This window comes from Astyanax mexicanus, chromosome 9 (assembly GCF_023375975.1).
Source record: "Astyanax mexicanus isolate ESR-SI-001 chromosome 9, AstMex3_surface, whole genome shotgun sequence".
In the NCBI taxonomy this organism is placed as follows: Eukaryota; Metazoa; Chordata; class Actinopteri; order Characiformes; family Acestrorhamphidae; genus Astyanax; species Astyanax mexicanus.
The window spans coordinates 42,584,469-42,597,821 of record NC_064416.1 but is presented as its reverse complement, the minus strand read 5'-3'; positions in this window follow the sequence as shown (position 1 = coordinate 42,597,821).

The window sequence follows — 13,353 nt, the reverse complement described above, 5'->3', positions numbered from 1 at the left end:
TCTCATCACATCCTGCTGACTCTAATCAGCTCTTAGAAAAGTCATTAGCCTAGAGGTTCACATACTTTTTACTCTTCACTCACTGTAAATGTTAACATGCTGTGTTCAATATAACCATGCAACATATAATTTTTTGTGTGATATTAGTTTAAACAGACTGTGTTTGTCTATTGTTGTGACACATTTCATGACCAATATATGCAGAAATCCAAGTAATCCCAAAGGGTTCACATACTTTTTCTTGCAACTGTACATACAAACCTCATAGGACATGTGTAGGTTTACTAATGATTTTGTAGGGTAAGTAATGGCTATATTTCAGTTGTATTAATGGTGACACCAGATTTACTTTCTCACTAACTAAATGTGTTCAACTCAAAGTTCCTATTATTATAAACCCAAATTCCCCATGAAACCCAAACAGTCTGTTATGTACTGTATAAAGCTGGTGTGGTGCAGTTCAGGGATATGAGGATGAGGGTTTTTGCAGTTTCTTCCTCCAGGCTGTGGGTCACTGGATAAATGCGTGAAGCACTCAGCATGTTAGCTGCTTGTGGGGACGTTAAAGTGGGGAGCGTGCTCTGAGGGGCTAATGTGCCTTTATTGTGGCTCCGTGCAGCACAAACACGGCTTTATAATGTCATCCAGCGGCACATTTTTTAGCATAATGACAGGACTGTTGTCACAGACAACACTAAAATAGTGCTGTAATTGTTTACACTCAATGCAAAAAATGATGCAACACTCTGCATGCAGATATGTTAATGGTTACAGGTGCAATATAAGCCTGAATAGGGTGAATTTACTGTACCTTTTTTTTTTTACTGTAAAAAAAGGTAAGCAATGGGCCACCATGCTCTTCTTCCACACACTTGTAATCCATTTCCCAATAACCAACGGGCAATGATGTCACTGTCACCTGCTCGCCTTCACCCAATCGTGTTACGCTCTGGCACTAGGTTACGACCTAGTGTTTCTGTATATTGTTTATTGGCTTTTGTCTTGCCCCTTTCGAAATAATTGCATTGTCGGACTGTCTTTTTGGTCAAGATCCCCGACTGTTTATTCGACTACGATTTCTGTATCTGGGGAAAGTTTTGTTTGCCTGGCCATTCTGGATTTTGTGCTTGGTTTACCGCCTGTCAATAATCATCATTAGCTTTTACTCAGCTAGCTTTACTCCTTTCAGTCTGGCGTTACATTTAGCTTAATTTAAAACATAGTTATTATGACTAGATGGGAATTTGATTTAATTTAATTTTACTTGTATATACTTAAATTTAATATATTTATATATACTTATGTTTAATGAAAACAATAATTCTACTTTCAATGCTAATGTCAGGTGAATAATATATCATTTGTATTTAGTCGTCTCTTTGATTTCATTTAAGTAAAATACAGATTTGAAATACTCCTAGAAAATTAGATGATGAAAGAAAACGCTGTAGAGTGACTATATATTTATAGTCATAAATAACAGCAAAATCCACAATTATTCCTCCAAAAACACACACAGTGCAACTGGCTGCTATATTTCATTAGCTTTCTTGCCTTTAAATTTTAATTCATATTCTACATTATCTCTACTACAAGAATCATGTGTTATTTAGTTCTAAATAAATTGAAAATAACAATGTAACTGAAAATAACTGTAGATAAGGATTTTGTCCACATATTTTGACACTGGGACTACTTAGGCCCCGTCCACACGAACCCGAGTATTTTTAAAATACTCTCTGTTTTGGCCTTCCGTCCACACGAAAACTGTGTTTTCGGTCACTGAAAACGGAAGTTTTCAAAAACGCTTTTCAAGGTGGAGATTTTTGAAAACTCCACTCTGGATTTTACAGTGGGTCAGTAATGTGGGTTACAGTGATTTGTTTATAGATTCTGATTAAGTTTATTATGCAGTGAAAAAATAAGATGTTTGGTGTTTGTTTCTCGTTGTTTTAGTAGTTACATTAAGCCACTTTAAGATTCGTCTTTATAACAGGCTTCAGAGGAAAGGAAACCCACATTAAGCATTTTTATGTTAAGTGGTTCTTCAGTTAGCTGGGTTAGCTCTGCGGTTTTAGAGTAACACTAATGCTATACTGCTGCATCACTCAGATAACAGATAACGTTAGTTGATAAGCTAATTGTTAGTTGATTAGTTGGATCAGGTGTTTTGGAATCAGTATAAACCAGTGACCTTAATTTAGATAAGCGTAAAGCCTGAAACAGGGACAGCACCTGGATTGGTTCTGTTCTCTCTGCAATGTGTGGATTATTAACACAACGTTACTAAAATGCACCGTGTGCAGTTTTTTTCCTTACCACGAATGGTAAAAAAAATGGTGGGACAATTAAAAAATAAGTAGTTGTTACTGAGGAATGACGAGAAAACGTCCAAATGTCTAGAGAATCCCTGGTTATTTCAGCGTTTTTGAGTGGTATGACATTTTCGTGTGGACGGAGATATTTCTGAAAACGCTGCTCATGTAGACGAAGATATTTTTAAAAACGGAGACAAAAACCTTCGTTTTTAAAAATATCTGGCTTCATGTATAAAAATATCTGGCTTAAATGTTAAGGGGAGATGTAGGAATGCATTTATATAGCTTGGCTACTGCTTTTTAAAAAGCTTGGCTATTGTTAATTTTCAAAGTAGCCTAATAAAAAGATTAAAACTAAGTCTTACCTTAAAAAATGTAATAAACCAGTTTACTGTAAAACTACTCATCTGAGTAACAAATTCCTCACTAGGTTTAACTTACTGCAGCGTATAAAGCTTTTAGTTTCTTGTTCATATTTCCCTTCCACCTTAAAAAAAATAATTTCCCTTTCATCTTAACAGTTTCCCTGCATTAAAACACATTTTCTCTACGTTAAAACACAGTTCCCTTCTTAGGCGTTGATTCCCATTTGAATCTTCTGTTCCACCTTAAAAGCACCACAATATCTAAAGCCTGAAGCCTGTTAGCTGCGACAGCAGCATTTAAGGCAGAATTGTAAATTAGCAGCATTTAAGGCGGATTAGCTTATTCATGTGAGTTATTTACAGTGTTCTCAAGACTCACGCTTTGAGCGTGTGACACACGCACCTCAGCGAGTTCACACGCTCACACGCCACACATGGTATTTCTTATGCTTGCCAATCCATCGGCTGCATATTATAATGCACTTTCATTAAGCCAATCAGAATATATATCGCTCTGTTGTTAGGCAGACCTAGTCATGGAGGGTGGAGTTTCAGCCAGAGTGAACAATTGAAGAAGAACTGTCCGATTCGAAAGTTCTGAAACACACGTCGGTGAACAACAGCCATAGATACTGCATTGTTTTTGTAGTATTTAACATTATATGTAAGAAATAAATTTAAATGTTTTGACCCCCCAAACTATAGTTTTTACCCCTTTAGGGGGGATAAAGTCTTAATTGGGAGGGTCTGACCCAAACCTCCCAAACACCCCGTAATTCGCACCCTGCTTATAGCTTTGCACTTAATATCTTAATATCTGACTAGTAAAATTCATACTGGATTTTAAGGGGGAGTGACGATTTTCAGGAAAATTAGATGATTTTAACTGCGCTGTATAGTCCGAAAAATACGGTAAAAGCATTTTGTGCGCTTGACAAACTTTCTACTTTGACTAGACAGAAATCTAGTTTAATGTGGGCACAATACAGACTGCACAGTTATACACACACACACACACACACAGTATTAGGCAACATTTTCCCAGATCTTTCATTATGATTCATTATCAACACTGCTCTCTTTCTCCTGCTGTCTGGCTCTCACTTTGAGAAACAGTGTTCCTCCCACCACAGCTGGACAAATGCTCCTCTAAGCTCTTCAGCTTACTCTGATGCAGGAAAAGAGGCAAAAATTGAGAAAAGATGCCTAATCCAAACTTCATTGATAAAGTTCTACCATGAAAATGGCAGGGTGTTGATGTACCGCCTGCTGTAGGCAGTAGATCATCTGTTTTTGTCTGTGAGAGAACAACTGTTGTATTTAATGACCTAATATCTGTTGTAGGTAGTGGTGTAACATACTTTTACTTTAAGTTAATTACTTGAATTTCTTGCCTCTCAATGTGTTTAAGAGCATCAGTTGTAAAGTTAAATTAAATGTTAAACAAAAGTAAAATATTGTGGCAAGTCCCGAGAGAGGGCGGAAACGAACTCGCTCCGAGCGCGAGAGCAGGTGGAGACCTGAGAGAGGGCGGAAACGAACTTGCTCCGAGCGCGAGAGCAGGTGGAGACCTGAGAGAGGGCGGAAACGAACTCGCTCCGAGCGCGAGAGCAGGTGGAGACCTGAGAGAGGGCGGAAACGAACTCGCTCCGAGCACGAGAGCAGATGTAGACCTGAGAGAGGGCAGAAACGAACTCGCTCCGAGCGCAAGAGCAGATGTAGACCTGAGAGAGGGCAGAAACGAACTCGCTCCGAGCGCGAGAGCAGGTGGAGACCTGAGAGAGGGCAGAAACGAACTCGCTCCGAGCGCAAGAGCAGGTGGAGACCTGAGAGAGGGCAGAAACGAACTCGCTCCGAGCGCGAGAGCAGGTGGAGACCTGAGAGAGGGCGGAAACGAACTCGCTCCGAGCGCGAGAGCAGGTGGAGACCTGAGAGAGGGCGGAAACGAACTCGCTCCGAGCGCGAGAGCAGGTGGAGACCTGAGAGAGGGCGGAAACGAACTCGCTCCGAGCGCGAGAGCAGGTGGAGACCTGAGAGAGGGCGGAAATGAACTCGCTCCGAGCGCGAGAGCAGGTGGAGACCTGAGAGAGGGCGGAAATGAACTCGAGCCGAGCGTGAGCCCTCGGCCGGACCTTACAGTATCCATAAGTGCAGTCGCAAAGAACATCAAAAATTTTATGATGAAACTGGCTCTCATCAGGACCGCTCCTAGGAAAGGAAGACTAAAAGTTACCTCTGTTGTACAGAATAAGCAGAACAGACATCGACATACCAGAGATAAATTATAATTAAACAGAATCAGAGTCAAAAGCCAAATTGAGTAACAAATACAGCAACCAAAACAAGGGGAGAACCTAACGGCAGTTAAAACCAAATTAAAAACAAAGATTTAATAACCGACTGATAAACACAAAGAGAATTTTCAGCACACAACAATGAGAGTTGGCAGTACATAATTCACAGTACACAGGTTTATTGATTAAGATTGAAATTCCAGGAATGAGGAGAGAAATCTGTGGTGATTTATTGAAAAGTGACATGCAAGCGATTTCTCTGGAAGAGGAGGATTATGGGAGTTGTAGTTTATTATTTTTACCAGGAAGTGTGACAGTGGCATAGCTACTGTTATAATGAATGATGTGCAGTATTTTAGTTTGTGGTTAGTCTCCTACTACTACTGATTTTATCAGTGGTCATGTGTAAACATAAGTCACAAAAAATACAGTTCACCAATAAATGTAAACAGAATACATTTAAATATACAGTATTTACTTTTTTTATTAATAATGCAGCTCATCCATGATAACTGTGTCACTAAATCAGTGGATTAAAGCATGATCTGTTATTGAATTGTGGTGAAGTAGAATTCATAACATTCAGGCAGAAGAAAATCCGCCTCTGTTGAATGTAACATGTTTTGTCACACGGCTGCTAAAGGCGACACATGACAATAGAGTTATTGAGTCAGTCTGAGACAGCGGGACATTCTGTTCCTTTATGAATTAAAGAAGTCTTGTTTCAGTCTGATGAATGACACAGCATTCAGACGCTTTCCCCTTTTTTTCTACATTAAACTATAAAAGAGGTTTCTGATTTTCTGGACTCCCACAATCTGTGTGTTTTATGACGCAGTCGAGGGTAAAGGTTTATCTGCGGCATAAGTCATTAAACATGTCACTATATGTAAAAATGTACATCACAATACATCGCTTCATACACCCCTCTCACTGACCACAGTTTCATCTTTTTATCAGGAGCCACAAATCTCACAATCACAGAAAATGACACTGAAAATACAAAGAATTGCTTTTAGTTTTTGTTGCAAAATTATTCAAATATTCAAACATAAGAAAAGGCCATTCTCAAACATTACATTAAGGTGTATTTTGTGTTTCAACCCCAATTTGCCCTTTACAACAAATTGCATGACAAATGACAAACAAATAAATAGTGTAAATACAGAACAAATACATAAATTACATATCATATTAATTTATTTTATTGTACAGCTATCAGAGATTGTGCTTTAGATGTGCTTTAGTGGCATGAAATAATATTAGCTACCGTACAGATTTCATTTGTTTTTTTTTTGCATTTTTGTTATACTAACTTTAATTTCAGACAAATGTAACCTTTAAAATGATGATTTCATTTATTAAGGGAGAAAAAAACTATCCAAACCAATCTAGCCCTTTGTGAAAAAGTGCCCCCCCCCCCATGTATTAACTGTGATTAATCACACTTTTAGGAAAACTGAGTTCTATTTCACCACCAGGTTAATGTGTATACTATTTAAAAAATGTGTTAATGTTACTTGTTAATGTTCTTAATTCAACTTTAAACATGAAGTTATAATAGCTTCATTCTGGATATTAATTATTTTAGAAAATTAAATTAATATTAATATTGATGTATTTGATCATAATAGGGATAGGAGGGTTACAATAAATGTAAATAAAAATAAATGTGACATCATGTAAATAAAAAAAACGTGGCCTTAGGATCTCGTTCCCACACCTTAATAAGGCGTGGCCACGTTTTTTTTGTTTTTTTTTTTACATGATGGGTACGAGGTAATTAAGGCATGGCCACGACTTATTAAGGTGTGGTAACGAGTTAATTAAATCAAGCCAGAGAATAATAAAGCTTGCTTTTCTGTAAAGTAATTACTCATGAAGAACAAACTGAATATTCTATCAAAGCTCCAATCCAAGGGATAATCATTTGTAAGAAAAATGAGGCGTGGACACGAATTATTTATTATTTTTTACATGATGTCACCTTAGGGGTTCTTTAAAAAATATATGATATGCTATAGATTCCTGATGGCCTGTTCAGAAATGTAATTACTATTTTAAAGTGATTTAAAGTGATTTAATCTGATTATTTTTAAGCAGGTTCCCTCATGTCAGTGAGGTTATATAAAACATGTATCTGGCATTATTGTAGTAATACATAACAATAGTACTACAATAATATAATTACACAGAATAATATATTACACAGAACAAAAGAAGGAATAACACTGTCCATAATCCATCCATTAGGGAGGGTAAATGTAATGATTATATGATGGTATGGTGAGGTGTTCAGTCTAACTAAACAATCATCAAATTGCATTACAATTAATGTTTCTTTTTCTTTTTCACTACACAGAAATATAAATATTTATCTTTATTCTATATTCTGTACAGTATTTGTGGACTGAGATACCCACGAGTTGAGTTCAAATGTCTTCTTAAATAAAATAGTTGTAAAAATAGTGTAATCTGTCAGTTTACTCTCACAAATAATGGCGATTTTCAAGCGATTTCCGTCGCAGACAAATTTCCAGAGTCATGATAAAATCACCAGAGTCTTGTTAGAGTCGAGCTGCAGTCGAGGTTGGGTGGTTGGGATTAAAAGTTTTAGTCAGTCGGGTTCCAGTTCTGATAAAATCACCCCTGTTTAATATTATCGCAAGTCTTAAGGCTCGACTCACGCAAACAGTGACGAAAACGATGTCAACAACCAATAGGAGTAGAGCTATGGGAAGAGGCAAGAATAAGAACACATTTTACAGTGAATAGGCCTTATATGACTTACTTTAATATGCGCAGTATTTTAAACACAGGCAGCACTTTAAAGTCATTATATTTAACGTTATTTTATTTTGCACTTTGACTTATTGTGCAGTTATTGTTATTTTTAATACAAACACGTTTAATAAATACACTTTTTGCAAGAATTAGTTCTTCATTGCTTTTTATTCTGTCTAAATCAAAGGCAAATGTACAGCAGTGAAGCTTTGATTCTTTATTATTTGCTATACAAGGTTGCAGAGGTGGAAAGTAATGAATTACATTTACTCAAGTTACTGTAATTGAGTAGATTTTATGAGTAATTTGTAATTTTTAAAGTAGTTTTTAAAATAGGTAATTTTTTATTTTTACTCAAGTACATTTTGACACAAGTCATTTACTTTGCTACATTGGAAAACTCCCCGTTACTGAGTAAAAAATAAAATGCTGGGAAAAAAAACAATTGTCTGAATTAAAAAAAGAATAATAATTGGCACGGATGCTCACGCAAGTAAGTATTCCTGGTAAGTATTTTTATCATTAAACAATTTGCTTAAATGTTAAAAAAAAAACATGTAAATAGCAGTTAAAGCATAGCAATGGCAAGTAAAAAAAAAACTATAAAAATACAAAACTGTATTTTCAAAACTGTAAAAATACAGTTTATAGTCACCTATATGACCACAACCTTTTAGTAGTAAAGAAAAAAAATGGATCATTAAACCTATACCACTTGTTTTAAAAATGTTTTATAGGGTGGTCTGAACAAATACTGCCTGAAAGGTCCAAATTATTATGTGGAATAATAATTAATTAAAAATAAATTAATTTATTATTAGGTTTTTTTTTGTTTTTTACATCAAATAATTAAAAGTAACTATGTAACTTTTACTCAAAGTACATTTTAAATGGAGTACTCTTTACTTTTACTCGAGTAGATTTTTAGATGGGTACTTTTACTTTTACTTGAGTAGAATTTTAGCAAAGTAAAGGTACTTTTAATTACAATTTCTCAGTACTTTTTCCACCTCTGCAATGTTGTAGCAAAAAAGGGAGTAATAAAGCTTATAAGACGAGTTGAACACAAAATCTAATCTGTTAAAATTATATCAAGAACTAACTGTGTGGCAGAGAAAATAAACTGTTGATGGGGACAAAAGTTGTAAGTCTCTGATAAATCACAGTATTGATTTAAAACATTATTTATAATTTAATATGTAATATGTATTGTATATAAGGTCCACCAGAAGCATGATGGGAAATAATCTCAGATAGAATCTAGTTCTAGTTGCAGTCTTGCAGTAAGTGATCTCCAGTCTTTGCAAAATCTTAGCCTATGAGTATTCTGTGAGTAAAACGTCTGTGATGAGTTTTTAGATGTGAGAGGGTGTCAGACTTCAGTCTGTTAAAAGTCTTTTAAAAGTCGTGTAGTGTATGGACAGCTCAACTCTGAACATGAAGAGAGACTTTCCTAACTTTACCATTAATCATAAACTTACATACACTTTTCAAACTAACTATTTAATTTAGTCTTTATTAGATGGTATTTTAATTTAGGTGCAGCAGATACAGAATAAAGACTGGCATAAATAATGGCATGTACAATAAATAAAGTATTTATAGTTAAACAGTTGGTGATACAATAATTGCAAGCCTACTTCAAAAACTACAATATTACTTGTGTTAAAATTAGACTCATCTGTCTTTTAAACCAGATAATCAAGTGATTATCTCTCCTCTGATTGGTTCCCTCTCCAGGTAAAGGACGGCCTGTGCATTCAGTAGCTGCAGTAGCTGATAGCCGGTAGCTGGGTTATCATGATGCTAATACAGTGCAATGCTAACTGTGAAATAACTGCAGGACTGTGAGACTGGACACATCAACAGCAACAACAGCAACTGCAGCTTATTAATACATTCTAAATACATTATTATGATAAGCTTCCTGGCTCTCCTGGCTTACCTGAAAAAAAAAATGTTCTAATGGTTCTTGTGGTACAACACATCTCTAATAGCCATTTAGCCCTGGCAGTGGAAAATCCTATGAAGTACATTTTTCGTTTAATGTAATTCAATATACTTCTAAAATACTTATTTACAAATACCTTTGTACATTTTAGCAAAGTGTGTTTTAAAAAAACTGTTACTGTAATCTAACTTTTTAGAAAGTCAATTAACATGCAAATTAACATTTGTAACATGCTATTGTAAAAAAAAATTGGAGTACAGTATATTAAAATATATTTTTTTATACCCAACAAAGTAGATAGATAGATAGATAGATAGATAGATAGATAGATAGATAGATAGATAGATAGATAGATAGATAGATAGATAGATAGATAGATAGATAAAAATATATATTTTATACCTAAAATATAAATTGTATACTATACTAAGTATATTAGAAGTGTGCCACTTACCAAAGACAGGAACAATAAGTATATTTGTACTCTAATGTAAGTATATCACATATATATTTAATTCTTAGTACATTTCTAATATACTCAGTGTATAATAGTGATACAGTTTTAATACTCATTACATGTATTATTATTAATTTTACTGTAAACATATTTACAATATGGGGTTACATACATGAAGTAGTTTATATGCTTAAATGTTACTTAAGTATATTTAAAATAGTTCCATTTTAGAACAGTTAAGTACACTTAGCACAACTTAAGTAAGACTTTTGTACTATTTTTATATTTTTAATTAAAGTATAATAAGTACAAAAAAGTTGTTTAATTTTATCACTCTTTAAATATACTGATTATTAATAATGTGGCTACAAGAACATTTTAGTGCACTATAGCATAATAATGCTTAATATACTTTAATCTACTTTTTTAAACTAGGGTAAATTGTCCTAAATTCTGCATATTATAGTGTATATTTTGATGATGTATATGTATATGTTGATGTATATAGTGATGTATTTGATGTTGATGTAGATGAAACTGCTGGAGCGCTGTTGGTTGGTGTGGGAGTGGAGAAATGGTGAGATTACGTACACAGCCGGCGCATACCATCACACACACACACACACACACCCTCCACAGTAAATAATCCGTCCCCTTGTACTCCAGTAGCTCCAGTCTCTACATACACACAAACACACACACACAATGCTGTCTGTCTGACTCCTCAACATTCTTTCCCGGAGTGTGGGAGTGCACAAAGTCCCTCATTCTGCTGCAACCCTGCTGAAGATCTGAGAACCATGATGACGAGGATAGTCCTTCAGAATCTCCATATATAACCAATTTCACTCAGCTCACTCCTTTCAGATTTTACACTGTTCTCAACATACGATCTCCTCCATACAAACTGTTTTCTCTCATATTTACACTGTGTTCTCCCATATTCACAGTGTTCTAAATATTCTTCACATATGTTCTCATCTGTTCTGTGTTCTACAGTTTATCTGTTTAGTGTTCTAGAGTGTTCTTCACATATGTTCATCCCTATTCATACTTTTTTCTATTATATTCACAGTGTTCTAAATGTTCTCCCCATACAATCTCCTCTATTCAAACTGTTTTCTCTCATATTTACACTGTGTTTACCATATGCACAGTGTTCTAAATGTTCTTCACATATGTTCATCCCTATTCATACTTTGTTCTATTATATTCACAGTGTTCTAAATGTTCTCCCCATACAATCTCCTCTTTTCAAACTGTTTTCTCTCATATTTACACTGTTTCCCATATTCACAGTGTTCTAAATGTTCTCCACATATGTTCTCTTCTGTTCACAGTGTTCTACAATGTTCTCCACATATGTTCTCTTCTGTTCAGTGTTCTAGAGTGTTCTTCACATATGTTCATCCCTATTCATACTTTGTTCTATTATATTCACAGTGTTCTACATGTTCTCCACATACGATCTCCTCTTTTCAAACAGTTTTCTCTCATATTTACACTGTTTCCCATATTCACAGTGTTCTGAATGTTCTCCACATATGTTCTCTTCTGTTCACAGTGTTCTACAATGTTCTCCACATATGTTCTCTTCTGTTCAGTGTTCTAGAGTGTTCTTCACATATGTTTATCCCTATTCACACCATTTTCTCCCCTATTCAGTGTTCTAAATGTTCTCCACATACGATTTCATCTATTTAAACTGTTTTCTATCATATTTATACTGTGTTTCCCATAAGCACAGTGTTCTAAATGTTCTCCACATATCGTCGCTGTCCAATGAAAAACACTTATCTCCAAAAGTCGATGTAAAAAGACTTTGTTTCAGGTCATTTTCTATTCCGTTCATCAAGAAATTTTGTAACAGTGTAAGGGACAATTTGTCTGTTCAAATTATGTAATAAACTAAAAATCGACAAAAATGGAGATAAGTGTTTTTCATAGGACAGCGACGATATGTTCTCTTCTGTTCAGAGTGTTCTACTAGTTCTCCACACTGTTCACAGTGTTCTACAATGTTCTCCACATATATTATCTTCTATTTAGTGTTCTACAATGTTCTTCATAAATGTTCATCCCTATTCATACTTTGTTCTATTATATTCAGTGTTCTAAATGTTCTCCACATACGATTGCCTCTATTCCTGTTTTCTCTCATATTTAAATGTTTCCCATATGCACAGTGTTCTAAATGTTCTCCACATATGTTCTCTTTTATTCACAGTGTTCTAAATGTTCTCCACATATGTTCTCTTCTATTCACACTGTGTTCTTCTCTATTTACCGTGTTCTCCAGTTTTCTCCACAAACAGTGGTGTGAAAAAAAGTATTTGGCTCACTCTTCTTTGCAGAATTGTTTTAATTGAGCCACATTAGATGGTCATGAACAGATGGACGGATATTCTTCTTCTGGATTGTCTGGTAAACAGCAACAATCCTGATTCCATCTATTACAGCAAATTATCCAGACCCGGAAGCAGCAAAGCAGCTCCAGACCATCACACTACCACCACCATGTTTTACATTCAGTATGATGCTCTTTTTCTGAAATTATGTGTTTTAAAGTTTTACGCCAGACACCTTCCAAAAAGTTCCACTTTTGTCTCGTCAGTCCAAAGAATATTTACTCAAAGTTCTGGGGATCATCAAGATGTTTGTTGGTAAATGTGAGACGGGTCGTTGTGTTGTTTTTGGTCAGCAGTGTTTTTTGTCTTGGAACTGTTGTTCTGGGTTCTTTTGTGATCTCTTGGATGAGTTGTTCATGCCCTTTTGGAGTAATTTCAGTTGGACGGTCACTCCTGGGAAGGTTCACCAGTGTTCCAGGTTTTCTTTATTAGTAAATAATAGCTCTTACTGTGGTTCTCTGGAGTCCCAAAGCTTTAGAAATGACTTTCTAACCTTTTCCAGACTGATAGATGATCCATGACTTTGTTTTATCATCTGTTTTTGAATTTCTTCAGATCGGGGTATAATAATGTGCTGCTTTTTTAAGATCTTTCATCTGCTTTATGTTGTCTTTTTCTTCTATTTCTTGATTCTACAGGTCTGGTTCTGGTTAGAAGTGAAATTGAACTCAGCTTTCCAAAAAGTGTGATTAATCAGTTAACAGTTAATTTATGGGGGGCAAACCCTTTTTCTTTTTTATAACAAAAGGCGACATTGGTTTGGATAGTTTTTGTCT